The following is a 24281-nucleotide window of genomic DNA, read 5'->3' on the forward strand; positions in this document are numbered from 1 at the left end:
ACAGAAGAAATTCTAAGATAAACTGATTTAATTAAGCAATGGAACTTTAGTAAGTACAAATGTCCATCACTATGAAAGAATGTACAAGGAATACAAAATAAAATATTGTATTTTCTTTGATTTCAAGGCATATACAGCCTAGGTGTAAACTTTTAAAAAGGGTACAGAGTTCAGAAAAAGTAGAGGTTGAATGGATTAGTTCTAGAAGGGTTCATGGAAAAGGCAGTGTGGAATAATAGAAAATGACTCAGGAGAGCCTGGTTCCTATTCCCATTTTTGTGACTTAAAGCAACTCCTAACTCCTATGTGCCTCAGTTTCATAAAATCAAAGATTGAGTTGGTGTCAGAAAGGATCTCAGAGATTCACACATGCAGGAACGCCATTTGTGATGTCAGCTCTACCTGAGAATTTCTAGCAACTAAGGGCTCACGACTATACAAAGCAACCCATTCCATATTTGGACAATGTTATAATTAAATTCTTCCTTAATATGAAGCTAAAGTTTATTTTCCTGTAACTTCCACTCACTGTTTCTATTATTCCCTATGCTAGCATGATAGCAAATCTTCTTCAAGCTAATTACAATGACCCTGACCCAATCCTGTTCCCTCAGACATATCTCATATAACAGACCTTTGGACATCTCTCACCACTCTGTTGGTCCTCTTTTTGCTATGCTTCCACTTTTTTAAGAAGTAGGTAGCACCTAGAGCATAAAAAAGTATTCCAGATGTGATCTGATCAGTACATAATATTACTACTGATAATGTGGACATGATTCTTCCACTTACGTAACACATGTTAATAATATAGGAATGAAGTTCATTCATCTACTAGGCATTCATTAAGCATGTTCCATATCTACCATCTATCTATCTATCTATCTGCACATTCTGTGGGTATTCTAGAACTGTATTTAACTTTTTCTATATATCTTAGGGTAGCAAACCTGTTGAATTCAATATTCCTAAAGGTAGTTTTTAACATTCATAAATGAACTCATTAATTCCTTTCCTAAAGGATCCATGAGTAGTTACAAATTAGAAGTGTGTGCTGATATTTAACTTGGAAGTTATACTATAGTTACAAAACTATCTGTTAAATTGCCAACTAAACAACTGAGATTTCTAGAATTATTTTCAGTGAATAAATCCTTAAACATAACCATCTGGAGCGAAAGGAGCAGAGCCAGAAGAACATTGTACACAGAGACTGATATACTGTGGTAAAATCAAATGTAATGGGCTTCTGTACCAGCAGCAATGCAATGACCCAGGACAATTCTGAGGGATTTATGGTAAAGAATGTTACCCACATTCAGAGGAAGGACTGCAGGAGAGGAAACATAAGAAAAGCAACTGCTTGAACGCATGGGTCGGGGCGGACATGATTGAGGGTGTGGACTCGAAACTACCACACCAATGCAACCACCAACAATTTGGAAATTGGTCTTGATCAAGGACACATGACAAAACCAGTGGAAATGTGCGTCGGCCATGGGTGGGGGGAGTGCGGGGGGTGAAGGGGAAAGTAGGAGCATGAAACATGTAACCATGTTAAAAATGATTATTAATAAATGTTAAAAAAAACATAACCATCTGGTTTTGTCTCAAACTGATTTTTCTCTTCAAACAAGTATTACTGTGTAAGGGAGAATATATAGGTATATATAAAATATTCCAATGCTTGAAACAGTTCTATTCCAATAGTAATAAATTTTAATAGATTCTATGTATGTTGTTATGATTATATCTATGATCTCATTACTATAGTTCCACTATCTGCACAGATCACAACTATTCCATGTTACCACATATATAATAGGATATTATATATGGTCACAGAATATGAGAGCTAGGACTTTGAAGTTGTCTTATACTAATCCTTAATTTTACAGACAAGAATTTGAAGCCTAGAGAGATAAAAAGATTTGCCCAAAGTAGCACAGGTAGTAAACAACAGAGTTAGGATGTGAGGCCTGGTTTTCAGAATCCAAATCCTAGTTCTTCTGGCCAAACAATGCTATTTCTCAACTTAGAACAATTTGTTAGAGACTATCTTACTAGAGTAAAAATGGGTCGCTTGTACTGTCTTAAATGTCTAAAATCTGTTTTAAAGAAATTCAACAGCATGCTGTTATACTCAACAGCTACAGCTGTTATATTAAAAGGCGACAGAACCAGGTGTCAAAGTCTTTAAACAAAAAACACTCTAACTTAAGAAGAAACACTTTGAAACTTTTTCAGAGCCACGTGCAGATTTAGAAAGCGAAGCCTTATGATTAAAGTCATTCCATGGAATTTTAATATAACTTTAGAAATTCTGAGCTCTGGTGAGTCAGAAAATAATCAAATGAATGTCAAAAATCTGCTACTAACATTAATATTCATGTCAGTTTTATGTTTATGAAAATTAAAATTTAACACTGATCTTTCTTCTTTTGAGGGCCAGGAAAAACCTGTATCCTGATGAATATAGAGTGAAGAGTCAACTTTATCCTTTAGTATTCTTTCCAGTCTTCTATTTGACTAGAGGGACAATATCTGGGGATGGAAGAGAGGAAAGGAAGCCAATTATAGAAGGCTGCATTCATATTCTCTTAGTAAAAATTTTGTTCATTATAAATATTTTCTCTCAGTACAAACTCTGCTCAATTTGGATAAAATTAAAAGTACTTTCCAAGGGAGGTACCTTCCTGAAGAAGTTAATGGAGTAGATGAGCAGAGCTACAAGGTACGAAATAGATTTCTCACTCACTTAGCATTTGTTAACTTCTGCAGGCTTTTGAGGATGGATGGATGCTCAGTGAAGATCTGTTAGGATAAGGGACACAAGCCATGCGTGATGTAACATCAAGCTCTCTAACCCCATATAAGCATGTTAATGGTGCTCTATGCCATTTAATTATAGCTCTCATAGATAAGAAGATATTAAACATTATACAATAGGACCTCAGTTGAAAATTGTGTATAATAATAAACTACATTATTTAATAAGTACTTCTTATATGAACATACCAAGGGCATTTTGCAACTTTTCATAGGCTTATTGGAGTTACCTCCATCACTTCTGTTGTACTTTAGAGACATTATTTATAACTAAATAGCATTAATGAAATAAAAAGAAGCACTATTCAGACATGACTTGTTGCAAGCAAGAACTCCAGACAAAGTATGACATGGAGGTAATGTTTGCTGCAAAACAATATGATGACTCTCACAATGCTTCTCAGAGTGAGAATTAGTGTGCTTGGGTGAACTGCTGTGAGACTTTACTTCACTTGGGAAAATAAGCATGTAACTAAGAATGTCTATTTTTCTGCCCTTTTTTTTATTACCAATTGCATATACTTGAATTTGCATGTGTTGAATTCACTTAAAATGAGATCCTACTGCCATTCAAAGAGTGAATTGGTGAAGGAATTTCTGAAAAGCAGTATAGCACCATATCCCACTTTTAAGTATTGCTTCCATTAAAACATAAGCTTTTCCTGTGTAAATATCACATAGATATATAAAGTTCTAGGTAGGAATAGCTAGATTAGTTAAGAAAGTGTTTTCTTAGAGAAATGGAGCAAATCCAGAACCTAAGCAGGTCTACTTCAAGGAAGACCTTTTTACTCACTTTGTCCTAGTCAACCTTTTTTGGGTTTTAAGGTTAAACTTTGTTCTCTTCTCTTTCTATACCCTCTCTGTTTTGATCATTTCATCGGCTTCCATATGATTACTATCATATCTATGTAACAACTCTGGGTGTCATATTGACATGTATAGCTGGTCAGTTAATACCCAATTCTTTTACTTCCCTCCTCCCTGTTGGGTAGAGAAGAGCTGAATCTTTCCCAGGCCTTGCCTATCTCCTCCCTCAGGGATTGTTTAGGATATGATCTTTTTTTTTGAACATCAATTTCTCCTCCTATTCCCCTTCTGTCTAGAGACTTGATCAGCCCTATTGTTACAATAATTAGCTTGCTTTTTATCTTAAGATCTCTTTTATAGAGTGTATACTAGACCAAAAGTTAAAGTAGTGTTATCACAATAGCTTAGAGTCTCCCCTTAGGAAAATTTTTAACATTTAGATACAAGTTTGGCTGTTTACCCTAATTTAAATATTTGTACATTTCCAGCTAATCCTTGACTTTTCAATATTTGAGGTGAGGTTAGGATACAGAAAATATTTAGGTAAAAGAGGTAAGAAAGTATAAAGTAAAAAATGGTATCTGCTATTGGGTAGGAATAAAGAGGGGAAATAACTTTTTTTGGGTGATGAGGAACTCTACTCAATCCTTTTAATGTTGAGAACAATTGGTATCATTAGCAGCTCTGCCTCCTTCCAGCTTGAAAATCATAGTGGTTCAAATTGCTCTTTGGGCTGCAAAGAAATGCTTGTTCCTTTATACCACTAATCCTGTAATGTCAGGGAGTTCTCAGATCTCTCTTATAACTACACACAAGTCTCCTGATTCTATATATTCAAGCTTATTCTTTCTCCTAAGCTCCAGTCCCACATTATAACTGCCTATTGGACATTTCATACTGTATATCTAATTGACATTTCAATATCAACATATCCAAAACATAACTCATGTAACTTTCTTCCCAAACTTACCCCTCTTCTTTGTTGAAGGAACCATGATTCTTTTCCCATATTTGCAACCTTGCAGTCATCGTGGTTCTTTATTCTCCCTTACTCCAAATATCTAAACAGTTTCCAAATTTTGCAGAGCTTATCTCTGTAACATCTTTAATATTCACCCCCTCCTTTCTACTTACATAGCCATCCCCTAGTTTAGATTCTCTTAACTTCTACCTAGACTACAGGAATAACCTCCTATTTCAACTCTTTGCCTCAATTCTCTTCCCTCTCTAATCTATCTTCCCTATACCTGACAAAATGATGTCTTTTTTTAGTTTCTCTGATATTTTTATTTTGAATATTTTCCTAGAGTTACATATTTCATGTTCTTTCCCTTTCCCCCAAGCCTCCCTCTCCCCGCCTTAGCCGATGCACAATTCCACTGGGTTTTACATGGATCACAAAATGATGTTCTTTTTTTTAAAATTTTAAAACCCTTAACTTCTGTGTATTGACTTATAGGTGGAAGAGTGGTAAGGGTAGGCAATGGGGGTCAAGTGACTTGCCCAGGGTCACACAGCTGGGAAGTGTCTGAGGCCAGATTTGAACCTAGGACCTCCAGTCTCTAGGCCTGGCTCTCAATCCACTGAGCTACCCAGCTGCCCCCAAAATGATGTTCTTAAAGTGTATGTTTGACCATGTCATTTCCTTGCTCAATAAATATGTGCCTCCCAGCTACTTCTAGGATCAAATAAAAAACTCCTTTGTTCAATATTTAAGACTATCTCCAATCTGTCTTTCCAAGTCATATAATAATATGGTACTCCCCTTTACACACTATATACTACAGCCAAATTGGTCCTCCTGCTTTCTTCACAAATAATAGCCTATCTTCATGCCTTTACCTGGGCTATCTTCCACCCCTGAATGTATTTGCTCCTATCTATACTTCTTAGAATGTTTAATTTCTTTCAAGGTTTTAGCCTAACTCCTATCTCCTACGTAGGGTCTTTGTGATCCTCCAACTACTAGTGCCTTCTCCCCACAATTATTTTCTATTGATTTTGCACATAACTAGCTAGCCAGCTATGTTTTCTTGTCTAAAACAATGTCATTTGAAGGCAGGGGCTGATTCATTTTTGACTCTTTATACTTAGTGCCTAGCATAGTGCCTGACACCTAGTAGGTGCTCAATAAATGCTTACTGATTACTTGGGCACATAATGTCTAATATGCAGAGCACGTTCTACTGTGAGCCTGCTAGGAGGAGTAAGGGAGTCAGAATAATTCAGAAAAGAATTAACAATATTTATCAAGAACATGTTGGATCAAGGCATAATCTATTAAACAATTATGTTTTTTGTTTGTGGCATGGCAATTCTGTAAATCGGCAAAAATTGTTTTGACATTTTAAAATATGGCAGTTAATGATATTCTCTTAAAGCAGTGAATTAAAAATTTAAGATTAAGCTAATTAAAGATTTAAAAGAAAAATGTCATGTATTTAAAATGCTACTGTTCAATCATTTTCAGCCATGTCCAAGTCTTCATGACCTCATTTGGGGTTTTCTTTGCAAAGATACTGAAGTGGTTTGCCATTTCCTTCTCCAGCTCATTTTACAGGTGGGGAAACTGAAGCAAACAGGGTTAAGTGATTTGCCCAGAATCATACTGCTAGTGTTTGAGGTCATATATGAACTTAGGAAGAAGATGAGTCTTCCTGATTCCAAGCTAGGTACTCTATCCACTGTACCACCTCTCTCCACATATTTAAATGCGATATTATAAATGTGTCACTTTTTTGTTTTTTCTTTACAAAGAGAAACTAATTAATACCTTTTGGAATTAAATTTCATGGATTAGTTCACCAAAATGGCAGGTAATAATACAATATGCAAAATACATCATTTAAGGAAATGGAATTATCCATATTTTTCTTGAATTAAGTTTTTAAATAAATTTTATTGTCAGATAAAAAGAAATTTGGGAAGAAGTAAAAAATTTAATTTTCAAAAAATAATCCTCAACATATGCATTACATAAGATCAAATATTTGATCTTTAGTAGTATGTGAAATGCATCATAAAAAGAACATTATTTTATTTTCTCACTTAAGATATTTTGAAGAGGTAAATACAAACAGATGACAAAAAGAGTTGTACTTTAAAAACATTTGTTTTTTAAAAGCATAAAATTATACTGAAAAATGTGTGCTCATGTAAAAAGTTTCCTTGATGCCATAGGGTATTCTTCATATGACATTAAAGAGATCTAGTAAACCATATTGGATCATTTAAGACTTATAATACTAATTATTTCTTCCATATGAAAAAGCAGTTGCTAAGCATTTCCACAATCTCTATTGAATAATAAAGGAATTCCCATTTTCAAAGTTCAAATATAGCAGTATTACAACATGCCAATCCTTTTATTATTTTCTAAGTCTCAACTATTTTCTGAGCAGTACTTATTTAAAGCTACTTCTTGTCACAAGCCACCTGTACTCTCTTTTCAAAGAAAATTTTGCTTCATAATTCACTAAAAAAATGAGGCTATCTATCCACACTGCCTTTTCTTTTTAATTCCATACTATGAATCACCTCAGCATCATCCCCTTTCCACTTCTTTTTTGCTCGTTTCTGAGCATAAAAGCTTCTTCTCTTTGCCAATGCCAATGTTTATGTCTCATAATTGATTCCCTGATGTCTCCTCTCTGGTAGCCTTTTCAACATATCCTCACCCTCTGGTTCCCTCTCTTCTATTCACAGACTCATCCAGATCTCTCCAAGGAATAGAACACTATCACTTGACCATACCATCCCCTCAAGCCATCGTGTTAGATTTCTTTTCATAGATAAACTCCTAAGAAAAAGTGTCTACATTCATTGTCTTCATTTTCTTACTTCTCAGACTCTTGCAACTTAGCCTTGATCTCTACCATTCAATTATAACATCTTTTCCTAAGGTCACTCACCAAAGGGATTTTTCTGAGTTTTTCTTCTACTTGACTCCTCTAGTGTTACCCACTTTGTCCTCCTTTATAGTCTCTCTTCTTTGGATAACTGTGCAATTACTCTGTTATACTTCTGACTGTTCTAAACAATCCTTCTTGGTTCCTTTTATAGGATCATTGTCAATGTGCAATATCCTATGCATGAGTCTCTACCCCAGAGCTCTAGTCTGGGCCTCCTCAACTTTCTCAATTATTTTATATCACACTGATTCAATTATCTCTTGAAGAGATTCCAAAATCTATAAATCTCCCTTAAATACCTGTCTTTCTCCAACTGCCTTGGACACTTGAAATTTCCACCTCAATGTCTTATAAATATCTCAAAAAAAATATGGCCAAGTAGATGTCAAACTTTATCACCCATACCAATTCAATGTCCCTATTTCTACTAAGGTCTACGGAAATTTTCTGGGTACCCAGGTTTGTAATCTAGGAGTTATCCTCAAATATTTACTTATACTCATCTAATTAGCTGCCAAGTCTTGTTGGTTTCAGCTCTTCAGAACCTTTCATATCTGTTCTGTTCTTTCTATGTTCATCTTGCCACCCTAGTCCAGGCCCTGGTCATCTTTTATCTGGATGTTTTATATTCAGTTTTTCCCTTCTCCTATTCATTCTCAACACAGCTGCCAGTATAGGTATAATCAGGTCATTCCTGCTCAAGAAGCCTCAGTGATTCCCTACTGCATTTAGGAAAAAATATAAACTCCAAAAGAATTTAAAGACCTCTACAATTTGTCTTCAATTTCCTTTTATTTGTTGATTACATACTCCTTCTCCATCCCTACACCCAAAATACCCACACACAATGTAAGCTGTAGTCAATGAAGGATATTTATTATATATATTTCATTTGCTGCTTTCACAATCATATCATCACTGAACAGAGTTATCTCTACAGCAAATTTGTCAAAGACCTTATATCATCTTAATATATACATGGGAGATGCCTTGTTGTTGAAGGAATGCCTTTAAGATTTTATTTTGTTCTACTGAGTGAATTTTTTGGTGATTATAATTAACAAAATTTTTGTATTCTTTATTCAGTCAATTGTGTAACAGTAAAAATGTGATGTTAAGAAAATGGGTCTTCAAAAACTCATTCATTCCTTTCTCATCTATTCAACAAGGATATCCATAATATGTATGTTGATAATTCTTAGAAAGATTTTATAGATATTAGGAAGCAGCCAGATGGATAGATTATTTCTGATGGTTTTTTGATCAGCTTTTTTGGTAATGACATTATGATTTTTCCCTAATTGTTTAATCAACTTTTCCTATCTGAGATATCTTTAAAACTGTTTTAATACTTTCTTTTTGAAATTTTAGAATATTTTCCCATGGTTACATGATCCATGATTCCCCAACTCCTGCTCTTTCTTTGCCCCTCCCCCCCATCCCAGAGCTGACAAGCAGTTCCACTGGGTTAATCACATATCATTGTTCAAAGCCCACTTCCATATTATTTGTATTTGCAGTGATCTTTTAACATCAAAACCCCAATCATATCTCTACTGAATCACATCATCGATCATATGCTCCCACAGTTCTTTCTCTGGATGTGGATAGTGTTCTTTTTCCTAAGTTCCTCAGCCTTGCTCTGGATCCCTGAATTGCTGCTAGAGAAGTCCATTATGATCGATTGTACCACAGTGTATAGTCTCTGTGTACAATATTCTCCTGGTTCTGCTCCCTTTACTCTGCACTCTTAATACTCTTAAAGTTATTTGGTCAATGATATAAATTCATTCATTTCAGTTCAGCCAATCTTCTTGATTTATTTTCTAAAGTGTCATTTCCATGTCCTCAAATAGCACATCAAATTATGAGATTATAATAGCCCAAATAAGATCAAAGGTCATTGATCACTATAGAAAAACTGGCAAATCTGTCATTTGTTATGTCTACTTATTGTTTTTTCCAATTGTATCTATTAATGCTCTTGAGATGCTCTAACCTACTTGGGTCTCAACAATAAGTTTTTTTGCATGCTGTGCAAATGGCATTGTGCTAGTAGACATTAGAGATAAATAAAACCAAATAAAAACAATGCCTTTGGATTTTTGTCCAATCTGCTCATTGTCCAATTGTCCAATCTGCTCATTCTACAGATGAAAAAACCGTTTTGCAAGGAGGTCATGTTGTGGCTTGCCCAATGTCACATAATAAATATCAGAATTGAAGTTTGAATACAAATCCTCTGACTGTAAGATTTTAGAAACAATTTTATATCAATATATCTTTGCATATCTTGGATGTCGTTTCTCCGCAAGGGTATCAAGCATTTTCTGAATTAGGTACACTCAAAATTGGTTAAATTTCCATTTCCTATTTTTCAGCATCCATGGATTGATAGGTCACACTATATATAGTTGCTCAAATTGCACACTCTAGCTTATAATTTTTTCTTCCTTCTAGTTTTTTTTATTGATTTTGATCTTTGATCTAATAAATTTATAATCAGACTGTAGAAGTACAGTTTTTAAGTGATTCTCATGGGAAATAACAGATCATTTCCTCTCTGTAAAAATGAAATTAGTTCTTTTTCTATATATAAGCTTTTTGGTGTTTGCCATTTTTAGTGCCTTTCACCTTAAAGAAAATATACACACTATAAAGACATGAACGTGGATAGTCTATAAACCTTTGAGCTACCTCATTTCTTACTCCTGACCTATAAAAACTACTGCCTCTATTTAACTAATGAAAATAATTTTATTTCAAATATTTTACTATTTTTGTTTTAATATCATCTTTATTTCCAATATATTTTCCCCCTCTCTCCACCCCTCTCCTTCTCACCCCATAGAGAGCCATCTATTTTAACAAAGAACAGAATATAGAAAGAAAAAAAGTGGTTTCATAAAATTAGCCAATGTATCAGTGGAGCCTTCAAATTTCCAAATTCCTAATTCCTAACTTGTTTAAAGTAGAGAGGGTATGTGAAAATAGTTTTTCAGTACTTTTCTTACAGCATCTCTGTTCTGATAATTTATAGAGATTTGGTAGTCAAACCTCTACTTCTATTAAAAAATAACCTCAAGAAACAATACTATTCATTTCTTTAGCTTTCATTTTTGCAGGAAATTGTGAAAAACAATGAGTTTCTCCAATACATTTTAGAACATTATTCAAAATTTTCATTATATCCTAATCTAACCACATAAGTAAACAAAGTAATCTTTTAAGATTTTGTTCAATTTTTCTAGTTCTATAAATATAGCAGCGTTTATATAATTACATGATACAAAAGAATTTATTTAGTGAAATAAAATGACTTACTATCTGCGAATGATGCAAAAAAAATCAGTCATAAGAATTAATCACCATATAGTCATTAAATCAAAGACATGGCATGTTATGTTAATTTTGGCTTAGTTTATAGTTTACTAACATAAAAATTACAGTTCAGTGATGGAAACTGGCAGCATGAATTATTATTTTGCTCTTAACAGCTTGCTTATAACAAAGTTTAACTAAAATTTTTAAAGACAATATGATTTCTATGAAAAACTTATTGGTTCATGATGTTATTACTATACATTTGATATATATGGATTATTCATTATAACCTAAGAAATGCCACACATTTTCATAAGTGGTAATCTGATTATTTTAAATTCATAAAATATTTGTAATTATCACCTGTTAAAGGGTTTTGATAAGAAAACATACTAAAAGTTAGAGTTTTTAAACCAGAAATTAAATTACATTGATGATGATGATGATTCTTAAAAAAGGAAGAAAAGAACATCAACAAATTATTAAACATAAGCAAAAGAGAGCAGAAGAAAGTTCAGAAGGGGAATCAAAAAAGTAGCTATAACTACCATGTAAAATTTAAAATATAATAAAAAAAAACTATATGTAGTACAGATTCATGGTTTCATATAGAGTCCTAATTTTTGGTTATTTTTTGTATAGGGAAATATTTATTGATATTTGTTAAGTTCATAATAATAAAAAGTGATAAGAACTCGATTTTGGATTTCTCTGTTAGGGGAAATTCCCTTTACTAACATAGATCAGAATTTTCCTTCAATTTAGAATTTTAGAAAGTTGCCTAAAGTAATGAGAGCTTAATTGACTTGCCCAGAGTCACACAGCTAGCATGTATGTATCAGGGACCAGGCTTGAACAAAGGCCTTTTAGTCTGCAAAGCTGTTCCTTTATTGCTAAGTTCACAAAAGCCATAAAATTATGCCTTAATTCTTTGCAGAATAGATACAAACTATTTCCCATGTTTTAAAGCAGGTCTATATGCATTTGATATAATAATAACAACTTTAGTGGCAATAAGGTTTCCTAGACTTTCTAAAATATTTAGTAAAAAACATTTTATAAACACCTCACTTTATCTTTATAATAACTCTGTTTCAGGTTGTTTACTAATTCATCAAAAAACAAGATATAGTTTTAATTTGAATTTTCTGCTAATGGCAGTAGGAAAGCAGGAAAGCAAGATACTAGGGATTTAATAAACACCAGGCACTGTTAAGCACTTTACAATTATCTCATTTGAACCTCACAAGAACTCTGGGAGGGGGGTACAATTATTAACACAATTTTGCAGGTCAAAAAACAGGCAGACAGAGATTAAATGATTTATATTTTATATCTTTATTTTCCTTCCTATGCATTCCTTTAGCATTTTAGTTGAATCATTCATATGACACATCACATTTTCCCTTGTACTATTGCTATTTTGGAACATGTATTATGCCCTTCACTAGATTACAAATTCTCTCTCTCTCTCTCTCTCTCTCTCTCTTTCTCTCTCTCTCTCTCTCTCTCTCTCTCTCTGAAGGACTATCACTGATGTCTGTCCTTGTGTCATATTTGTATGATATTTTCATATTACATAAGGCTTAATATTTTTAATGAATGCATCTCAAGGAGCTGGAATTGACCAGCTAAAGATTAATTATCTATTTTAGAACTATCATACATGTTCAATAAGTATTTATTTAGTTAACATTAGGTGAACACTGGCATACTTTGGAGAGCATTCTAATAGGATAACCCTCTCATTCTAGTAAGCAGGGTGAGGGCTTGGGTTCCTGCCTTGACTGCCATTTTCTACCTGTGACCTCATGCAAGTAATTTCACCTCTAAGCGTTCTGATGCCCTCATGTGGAGGCTGGACTCCATGAACTAAATTTGTGATCTAATTATCCTATTGATGAGGAAGCTGAGAACATGAGAAAGCAAGTGACTTACCCAAATTTACATAGTGACTCAGTGGCTGAAATAAGACTAGAATTCAGATCTTCTAACATCAAGCCCAGGATTCTCTAAGGTCAACCTAACTCTAAGTTCATTCATTGAATTTCTTTTCCTTTTTGCTTAGCCACCATTCTCAACACACCATATTTTATAAGAGAATTTCCTTTTGGTCTCCTTGCCATACTCTCTACACAGAGTATACTCCCACTCCCTGCTTTCCAGGATTGGCTTATGGGTCAACTTTCCCCATAAGAAGAAAGCCCCTTGGATGGCAGGGACTGTCTCGCTTATACTTGTACCTTCAGTGTTCAGTACAATGCCTGACACACATAAGATGTATAATAAATACTCTGTCTATCCGTAGTCATTTCCTGAAGTATGTCAAGACTGTTTAGAATTAAGAAGTCGGTACCTAATTAAGTGATACAAAGTCTGTTTAAATAATTCAGTTCACCATTTCTCCATTAGTTTTGCAATTCTTCCTAAACTTGTTCAATCTACTTGATGAAAATAAGAGTGAAAGACAAGAGCAGGAATAAATAGTTGTCAGTTAGGGAAATCTAAGTGTCAGAGTTAAATAGTAACCTGATATTTTCCTTGGATTATAAAATGAAAAAATAGCATGAGTCAGCATACTGATTTGAGTCATGTCTTTTAACAACGTGTTTTACCACTTTCCTTTAATGGCATTTTTTCCCCCATGGTATTTTTTTTCTCCTCAAATAATGTTCATGATCTTGAAACCACAGGAAGAAATATCAGGTGACAACACATAAATATCTCTTACACACGATAAGGCTAGATCTAGAAGAAAATACGAAGGAAACAGAAATGATTTCTAGACAAAGTTAAGAACAAATACCAAAATAGTCTACATGAATGTTATATACAACAAATAACTAACTTACATGCATTTTACCTATTGAAAAGAAACTTAGAAATACTAAGAAGGTATAGTTAAGAAGAATATTTACTACTTATTAACTTCTAAAATTTCAAACTGTCTTTCCCTGCTAAAAGAATGTATCTGAGCTATGCTGCATCAGCTTATATGTATAACAGAAAATGCAAATTCATTTTTAAAAAGCACATCCAATTTACATTCATTTAAATGCAAAAATATAATAATACTAGCCCAATATAACATTAATCTTTAATGCAAATATCTTAAGAGAGAATCCCATTAAGCCAAAACATTTAGGGAAGTGGAACACTTAGGGAGAACTCACAAAATACAATGCAGAATCAAAAGATATTCCAGTTTTGTAATTCTTTGGTAATAATTCCAGATTGCTCTTTAAAATAGTGGCATCAATTCACAGTTCCACCAACAGTGTATTAGTGTCCCCATTTTCCCACGACACCTCCAACATTTGTCAATTTGCCCTTTTATCATTTTAGCCAATCGGGTAGGTGAGAATATCTCAGAATTGTTTTGATTTACATTTCTCTAATCAATAATTATTTAGAGCATTTTTTCATATCCTTGTATATATAGCTTTTATTTCTTCATCCAAAACTATTCCTATCTTTTGACCATTTATCAATTGGCGAATAGCTTATAAATTTGATAGTTTTCTCCATATTTTAGATAGAAGGCTTTTATCTGAAAAACTATCCTTAAAAAAATTTCCCCCAAAAGATTACTTTCCTCCTAATCTTGAATATATTAGTTTTATGTGTATAAAAACTTTTAAATTTAGTATATTCAAAATTATTTATTTCTATTTCACAATGTTTTTATCACTTGTTTATTCATAAATTCTCCTCCTATCCATAAATCTGATAGGTAATATGTTTCCTATTCTTCTAATTTGTCTATATTTTCCCTTTATGCCATTTTGATCTTATAATCATTTTGTATCTTTAAGCAATAATGCAATTAGGTTTATTTCCTAAGGTGATTAGGGAAATAAGGAAAAGAACCAATATGTTCTAAAATGTGTATAGCAACTCTCTTGTGGAAAAGACCAAGAAATTAAAGTGATATCCATCAGTTGGAGAATAGCTAAACAAGTTGTGGCATATGTTGTGATGAAATACTACTGTGCTGTAGATGAGGTCAATTAAAAAAAAAAAAAGGAAAGATCTACATGAAATTATAAAGTGAAATGAGTAGAACAAAGAGAACATTACATACAGCAAGAGAAATATTGTTTGAAGAATGACTTGAATATATCAACCTTCAGAGAAAGAAATAATAAAAATAAGCAAGACATAATTTTATACATACACATTTCTTTTTGTCAAAAGATGCCTTCTTTGATAAGGGGTGGGGGAGAGAGGGAGTTAAATGGATATTTTAGTGTAGCAAACAAATAAATAAATTTACATTTAAAAATACATTGCAAACAGAGCTATAAATGATCTTCGCATTTTCTTTTTTTTAATATTTTTTTCTCTCATTTCACCCTTTTACCTTTATCTCTTTTTATAAAATATTTTTTTCTCTTATTTCACCCTCTTTTACTTTTATATCTTTGCTCACATTATACTCCCATGCCTGAAATGGGCTCTTTCACTTTAATCTCTGACTATTCAAGTCCTTCTTTTTCTTGAAGGGTAAAATATGAACTGCTCTATAAAGCCTTCCTTGATCCTACTAAGTGAAAGTGGTCATTTTCTATTCAAATTTATCTGAATCTAGGTTAATATGTACTTCATTATGGGAATCATGTATATAACCATATCTTTTCTCTTGTATGAGACTGAATGCTCCTTTAGGAAAGTTTACTTTATATGTCTGTCTTTGTGTACCCTGCACTTAATACAGTACCTTGTACAGCACTGAAACTTAATAACCACATGATGAATTTTAGGAACCTTTTTAAAATAATTGACCATTATAATAACTTTATTACAATCATTTTGATTGAGGTGATGGGGATACTACATAAATCTTATCCAAATAACTCCAGAGACATGGGATATTATGAAAGATAAGCAGATCCAAAAGACCAGAACTAAAAGTAGTAGCAGAACATCAGTGACTTCTGCAATGATGTCAGCTAATCTGAATCAGTCAGCTCAATAATCTACTTTTTCCTTAGGACCACAGATTTAGAGCTGGATGAGAAGCCACAGAGTTCTATTCCCTAATATTAAAAATAAGGGAACTAACATATAAGGATATGAAATGACTTATCCAGGGTCCCAGAATTAGTAAATGTCTGAGGCTAAATTTGGAGGTCTTCTTGGAGTAAGGTGAAGTGCTCTGAAGTAGAATTTGAACCTAAGTTTTTCTGATTCCAAATTTGGTGTTCTATTCACAACACCATTCTGCCTTTTTACACTAAGAAATTATATCCTAGTAGTGAAACAGGTAGTTTGTTCAATTCTCTCTCTGGGTATATTGTTGGCCACAACTGTCCTACTTCTCACTTTGGGATTGGGTTTGTTTGGAGTCAGTTGTAGATCTCCCCAAGAATGATAACCAAAACAATGATTGGAGTGAGTATAATGTTTGAGAGAATGTGACAAAGCAAGTTACAACAATGTTATTCTCACCTATAGAGCTAAGTGATGGAAAGATTATGAGACAGTGGTTAGCCTTTCCTGGTAAGTGGGCATGAAAATCAGAGACATTCACCCAATATCCCTGATACTAATCCCAAATGAGATCTACCCAGGATATAAATTTATATTTCTAATCAATATTATTAAGGGATAGAATGAATATATGTAAGAGAAATATAATTTAGCTGACTGTAAGCTTAGGAGAGCTAGTAATTACTCCCCAAGAAATCTGATATGTGATCACAGAAAACTTAACAATTCATTTGACAATCCCCAGCCATGGCACTAATTCAGGACTGATTCAGTGAGAAAAGTGTCACATCAAAATACCATCATCAAGTTTTGGAACAGATGGTATGGCTTTATGACGTTACACCAAGAGAATTTCTCTTAAATGTATTACTCCAAACACAGTGAAATATCATAATAGAATTTGTGAGGGCAGCCAGAGTTGAAGGATGCTTTTTCAGAATGCTAACTGTAACCTAAGGGAATATTGTTAGTGATTACACATAAAAGACAGTGGAGCAGAACAGAATATATAGAAAACAGTACAGAAAAGAATATAAACTGAGCAGTTTTATTATTACTAACTTGTCAAAAATATATACATATAATTATATATACTTTTGAAAAAAACTCACAAAACTCAGTTTCTCGTGTCTCTTTCTTGTTCTTTGAATAATAATGTTAGTGTTTACTTATAATTGCTAAATTAAAAATAAAATATAAAATTTTTAAAAAAGAAATAAAAAGCTAGTAAACTAAGAAACAAGAGACCTAGGTACTGTCTCTTGTTCGGCCATTAATTTATATAATATAAATTTATATATTTAAAGCTGAACTCTTTTTTTTTATTTCTAAAATAAATTTTTCTTAGTATCTTTTGTTATTCACCATTTGTTTACCACTGTGCCCATGCTCCTAACCCCTCTCTCAGCAAACAAATCCTTATAATAAAAAAGGAATTAAAAAGGTAAAAGGTTCCATAAAACCAACATTAAAATAATCTGTCATTTAATACAAAATTCCACATAAATGGTTCCCACTTCTGTAAACAGGTTGGGAGAGGAGTTTATCATAATTCTTCTTTAGGATCATGCTTGGTCTTTATAACTTTGTGGCACTTAGTTCTGATTGTTCTATTACTTTTCTATTTTCCATTCATTGTAATCATTGTAATAACACTGATGTAGTCATTCTATTTACTGCTTTCTGGATTCTAAGTTTGCATTAGTTCATACAAGCCTATTCATGATTTTCTGAATCAATAATATTTCTTACAATGCAATAATACTTAACTATATTAATATATCAATATTTGTTTATGTAACTATTTTATTAGAAAAAATCATTTTTCCTTTAGACCATTTTCTAGAAATAATGTTGCATTTCTTTTTTTTTAAAACCCTTGTACTTCAGTGTATTGTCTCATAGGTGGAAGATTGGTAAGGGTGGGCAATGGGGGTCAAGTGACTTGCCCAGTGACTTGTACAGCTGGGAAGTGGCTGAGGCCAGGTTTGAACCTAGGACCTCCTGTCTCTAGGCCTGACTCTCACTCCACTGAGCTACCCAGCTGCCCCTGTTGCATTTCTTAAATATGTTTTGTTTCTTTAAGGTTGAATAGCCTGGTTTTTATTATAGATTCCAATAGGTTACCTTGAAAGATTTTGTTGTTCTTTGCAAGACACTGAATTCTTCCATATTTTGCTAACATTGTATCATCAAAGAAGATACAATAGAGCCATTATCTTTAATGGATGTTACTAATTTCCTTGCCTATAGCACCTTTAGGCAAAGTTATTTGCCCATAACAGAACAGAGAACCTATTTAATATCCAATTCTATTCAATAAAATAAAAATTAAAAAACTCTTAAAGTTTTGACTTCAAGAGGTCCTTCAGTTGGATACAGGACTCTTAAAAGTTTCTTTTGTGTCCTTTCTTAGAAAGAATAATTCCAACTTTTTAGCTGGGTTTCTACTAACCTCTGAAAATTTTGACTACAGATATTCACATTTTTTTCATTAATAAAGCCCCCTTATTTGATGCTAGTATTTTTAGTATTAATGCAACTGTTTCTATGAGTATTTCTTCCCCTAAAGTTATGCAACTTTAAAAAATATGGAACCCCAAACTGGCTAATTCAAACAAATATGATGGCTTAAATTTGGACTAGAACTTGGAGGACAACTTTCCTTCCAAGGTAAGAATTTTTTTACTCATTATCCCTAACAGTAACCATCTTGCCTCAGTTGAATTCAATAAACATTCATTAAATCCCTATTTTACAAAGAATACTGTGCTAGGGAATAGGGCATTACAAAGTTTGTATGAGATATCTACATCACAGTTCTGATGGAGCATTTTGCTATCTATCAGGGGATTATACATTTGGTGTGAAGATGGGATTAACTTTCCCCTATTTATTCTTTATATTTTAGCCACCAGGAATGTATACACTCCCACTTAATCCTTAAATTGGGGGGTGGGGTCTATGACCCACATGAGGTAGTGAGTGACAAATCAAAACCAACTGACTACTCCCCCCCCCCCCCCCCCCCCCCCCCTCTGGAGTCTGAAGGAAAGTTAAAGCTACCATGGGTCCACATAAAAGTGGAAAGAAGACACAGGAAGTGATGCAAAAAACTGTCTTTTAAATATGATGGTAACTTCCTGTGAGGTTTTCCCTCTTTGAACTTGGCCTTAGAGGAGCTTGGGTTTGAGACATCAGACTGCTTCCCTTTGGACTGCCACATGGGTGAGCAAAAAGGCTGACTCCCTTTCTTTGACTTTTCTTGAGGTACCAGCCTTTGGAGAGGCCCCTTGTCTGGGAGGAGGCCTTGTGGCTAGAAGCCTTGTTTAATTAACTTCTGTGCCCTCCTTTGCTGGGGCCTCTGAAGCCCTGCCTGGTTTGGACCAGGCAGGAGTAATTATATCTCTCTCTCATTTTCCTTACTTTCACTCTTTCTATTTGTAAATGAACTACAATAAAAGTCATTCTGACTTCAGTAATTCATTTGGAATTAAGTAATTAATTCCTGGTGAACATACTCTTAAATAGTCCAACCATTATTTTACCCTTTACAATAGTTACATACAGAGGTAACTGTAATATAAAATATATCCTCTAATAACGTATGGCTCTCGAGCCATATCTGGCTCTTTTGAGGGCCAGATATGGCTCTTTCTGCAGGAGCCATGAAGTCAATTTTTATTCAGGCGCTGTTACAGGAGCGCGCACTGTGAGCACTGTACAGATCTCATGAAATTAAATTTTAAAAAATGTGGCATTTATGGCTCTCATGGCCAAAAAGGTTGCTGAACCCTGCTCTAATCAATAGAGCCAAAATATTTTACATATGTTTTCATTCAAAGTGCTATGTAAGGTTTAAGAAGAATAGCAATTCAACAAGGAAAAAGGAAAGACAAATTCTAGGCAGAGAGAACAGTGAGAGTAAAAAGATAGTGGCAGGAAGGTGCAGAGCTTATCTGGAGACAGCCAATATTTGAGGCTGTCTATAGCACAAAAGCAATAAGAGATGCATCATCTACAACACTGAACATAGATAGTGAGAAGTAATAGGACAGAGCCAGACAGAGATGGGTTTTGAATGACAGAATAAGGAGCATGGGCCTAACTTGGTGAACAATTAGAACTCACTGAAGGCTGCTGAGTAATAACATAATACGCATACAGAAGATGAATTTGGCATGAAGGATGGATTCAGAGGAACAGGAGAAAGATCCAGGAGCAAAAATCAAGGGGATTAAAAATCCCCTTGGCCACAGGAATGGTAGAGAGAGGCTGGATAGGACTTTGTAATGGATCTGACATGACAGGGGAGGGAAAATGAAAAGCAAAAAAATGAATATTTTAGTCACAAATGAATAGCAGTGGCACTAAGGGGAATAATGAAGTCAGCAGGAGTACAAATGCAGCTGTGGCACCTGTTCTTCTCTGGAAGTGCTGCTATTGCTAAGGAAGCGCCTGCTCCAAGGGTCATGACATTCTTGAATCAGAAAAGAAGGCAGGCGATGACCTCAGGAAAGGAGCTCACAGACCTCCCTTTGGCCACATAGAGTCTCCTCAGCACCCTTTTCCTCTAAGACACTCTTTCTCTGGCCTCTAAACTTCCCAGAGAACACACTTTTAAGGTAGAAATATTTTGTACCAGCTGTTCTTAGTATACTTGGTAAATACCTTTGGTAAAGGCTAATTCGGTGACTGGCTCATCATAAATGGGAAGCATACCAATGAGGGTCCAAGTGTGACAGCATGAGACCCCAGACTCTCAGGACTATCCATGCAACCCTAAGGGGAGAAGGAGACAGCGGCTCACTGGGAACCTTGGTCAGGGAGTGTGGGCTGGGGACGAGGGTAATGAAGTCTTGAAGAGTATGAGGAAAAGTGAAGCCCAGAAAGATAAAATTATTTCCCCATGGTCACAAAGCCAGTAAGTAGGTCAACTGTAATATAATATTTAATACTTATAATATCATTTTTGCTATGCAAAATGGAGAGCAGAATGATTGACATTTGTCAGTTTGGAACTTAGAATCAACCAAGCCTGGCACAAGCCAGCAAGGGCAAAAGTCAGTTGCTGGCAGACTATAAATAGCAGGATTTTGGACCAAAAGCTCTCTCAATTTGAAGAAGGGATTTGGGAGAGGTTTGGTTGGAAGTTGGGCAGGCCAAATCAATTTAGGATACCTGCATCCAGCTCTGATCACTACCATACTCTCAACTTCTATGTGACTCTATACTATACATCCTAATTAATTGATCATCAAAGAAGAAGCAATACCATCAAACAACCTAGTTCAAGTTAAGCAGCCTGGCCTGGCCAGGTTGCAACTGAGAAAGGCAAACCTCTTCAACTGCTAATCTCAAACCCTGACTACCTTCGATTTGATATCACCTGACCATCTGTAGCTTTAGCCAAGGATTCCCTTTACACCTCTTTCCTTTAGTTCCCTGTTTCCCTTTCCCTAACTCTGTTATCATTAAATCTTGAAACTTATTTAGGTGGATGTCATTTTTACCCTAAGGATCATCAAACATATCCTTCCTTGGCTATCTGAAGGAAGAGGGATTACTCAAACTACAGTTAAGACTCAGTCACAAGCATTATCCATCATTGGAGCCAGGATAAGTAGTCAAAGGAGCTGTGTGAGCTAACCCACAGTCTCTTTACTTGATCACTTATTCCTGGGACACTGTTATATTGAAGCTGTGTGTATTAGTTTATTCACAAATACTCCGGTGGGGTCCTTTGTGTTCACTACCACAACTTAGAGCCACACCTAGAGATTTCCACACCCACTCAGCTTCATCTCCTCATACCATCAGAGGACCTTGTGCCATCCATTATCATATAACTGTTATAATGGATTTCTGGGACAAGATGGATACCACTTTTGAGTGACAAGATCATCAATTGGAGACCTCAGAATGTACCCAGGTGCCATGAGCCAGGGCCAAAAGTCAGTTGGAGCCAACCTTATAAATACCCATCAAGCACAGCACAAGACCGCTCATTCTGGAGCAATCTTGGGTGAAGGGAGGTTCAAGAAGGAGGGTAGGCCCTATATCTGCAATTCAACTATCTTGCCTGAGAGACCTAGAGAGCTATTATATCTACCATCAATAGAGCTGAGAGAAAACAGCACCACGATCATTCAAGAAGATCAACAGCCTTCCCCATTCTTTGGCTTGGCTCCAGCGAAGTCAAGCCAGAGTTAGTGAGAGGGTGAAGAATCTCCAGCCTCTACTTGATCAAGCAACTTCTATAGCTTTGATCATCTCCTTAGAAAATTAGCAATAGCATTCCCAGATCCTCTATCCTTTCTCTTGTCCCTAACCCTGTTAGGCCAGAATTAAATACAGTTTGATACCAAGTCAAAGACTGAAGTACCTTTCCTGAGTGGTCAATATATCTAAAGCTATTAGGAAGGGGAAGATAGTCACGCAATCAGACTCATAGCATTATCCAATCAGCACATTAATAGCCCATATCAACATTCAAACCAACCCCAGGTTGAGGAACTAGAGAAGTTGACAACACACACAACTTCTCAGTGGTTCCCTGCCTGGGCAACTGTTGATAGGAGACAGCTTGGCAGGCTCTGTCCAGCAGAGCCTGTCAGGTAGGGAGAAGCATAGCCCTTCTATTAGTAGCACTCACATAGAGGTGTGTGTGTGTGTGTGTGTGTGTGTGTGTGTGTGTGTCTCCTCTCGCCCCATTTTCTTTTAACATAACATACTACATTACTGGATTATAGATTATACTGCATCATCTTTTATTTTAATATTCTAGATATCTTCAAAATAGACTTTCTTCAGGAACTTTTCTGATTAGACTCAGACTATGGAATACTTTTTTTATTCTGCATCCCACCAACACTCATAAAACTAATTTGTACCACATAATTTACACTAACTTGTATATTTTCAGTATTAATAAAATTCATGTTTACATAAATGCCAAGTAAAAATATTCTGAAAAAATTGTAAATTGATTTTAATTTCCAGTTTATTAATTCTGAGATTATTATGGCAGTAACTAGGCCTTTAATTCTCATGACATTAAAATTTGAAGACTCTTTGTAGATAATCTAATCGAAGTTCCTGATTTTGTAGATGTTTAAACTAAAGCTCAGAGATGTAAAATGATTTGCTAAATATTGCTAAATAAAAATTAAGTGACAGAACTAGGGTTATAACCCAGTAACAGTGACCTGGTCCTCATCCAATGATAGATGGTGCTTTCTGACATATCTTAGATACCATTTTCCATACATTTACAGAAGTCATATAAATAGTATAAGAATATAATGCCAAGTTACTAAGGTTCGTAGGTAGGAATTATTACATACTAATAATATTACATTGTAAGTGCTTGGGACATTTGCAAAACCAAACTTGGCCTTGATGCTGCTAATGGTGATGATGATAACAATACTAATAGCTAGCATTTATATAACACTTTAAGATGTGAAAAACATTATACACATGTTAACTCATTTGATATTCACAACAATCCTGTGAGGAAGGGAGTAACCCCATTTAACAGATGAGGAAATTGAGGCAAACTGAGGTTAAGTGACTTGTCCAGGGTCACACAGGCACAAAGTATCTGAGGTAGGATTTTTAACTCAGGTCTTCCTGACTTTAAGAACTCCATTCAATCCACTCTGCTATCCAGCTGCCTCAAAAAATAATTCAGTTCTTTTATCATGAATTTGGCCAGGTTATCATGCCTCAGTCTCCAGAGTCTATTTAATTAACTCTCAATTATGGCATATATAAGTCTAGGCCTAATCAAATCCTTTTCTAACATCAACTGCCCTGCCCAATAATTTTGGAAAATATCCTTTGCTAATAAATTCATGGCAAGAAAAGAATCTTCCTTCTCTGAATCTCACTTCAAAAGCTTAAGGCCTACCAAGTCATTTCTTCCTAGAACACCCCTAGTTTGACGGAGTCCCTGAAGCAAATTCACATTAGTTGCATCTTTTTGTCCCATATATCTCACCAATTGTTAGGGGCTAAATGTGGAAGGCTTAGTGTTCGTGGGCTATATTCTTAAAATCATGCTCAGAGATTTGCCTCCTCTGCCCCTACTCTGGGGTACTGCAAAGTGAAGGTAACTGAAATGCATCCTGCTCAGTAATGTTGGTGATTCAATAAGTATTAATCAATTTAACTTCTAGATAGAGACATCATTACCATAGCCCTTCCATATTTCAAAATCATCAGTTTCTAAAATCCATTTCTTAACTATAGAGACACAGAATACTCTCAGACAACCTTGAAAGAAAGAAGTTCAGGGGAAAAAAAACACATAGTGTGATGTTTCTTTCGTTGAAGCAAAAATTATATTATCTCTGCTGGCCAAAATAACCAGTTGTGAAGATGAACACGTAATATGTCATACAATTCATA

At 34.7% G+C, this 24281-nt stretch overlaps 1 protein-coding gene across 1 annotated transcript in view; it reads right to left on the bottom strand.

The window, feature by feature from the left end:
* The window catches only part of ME1 (malic enzyme 1), a 266987-nt gene that overhangs the window by 86223 nt on the left and 156483 nt on the right, over positions 1-24281 (bottom strand). The window lies entirely within an intron of this gene.

Source organism: Gracilinanus agilis, chromosome 4 (assembly GCF_016433145.1).
Source record: "Gracilinanus agilis isolate LMUSP501 chromosome 4, AgileGrace, whole genome shotgun sequence".
NCBI lineage: Eukaryota > Metazoa > Chordata > Mammalia > Didelphimorphia > Didelphidae > Gracilinanus > Gracilinanus agilis.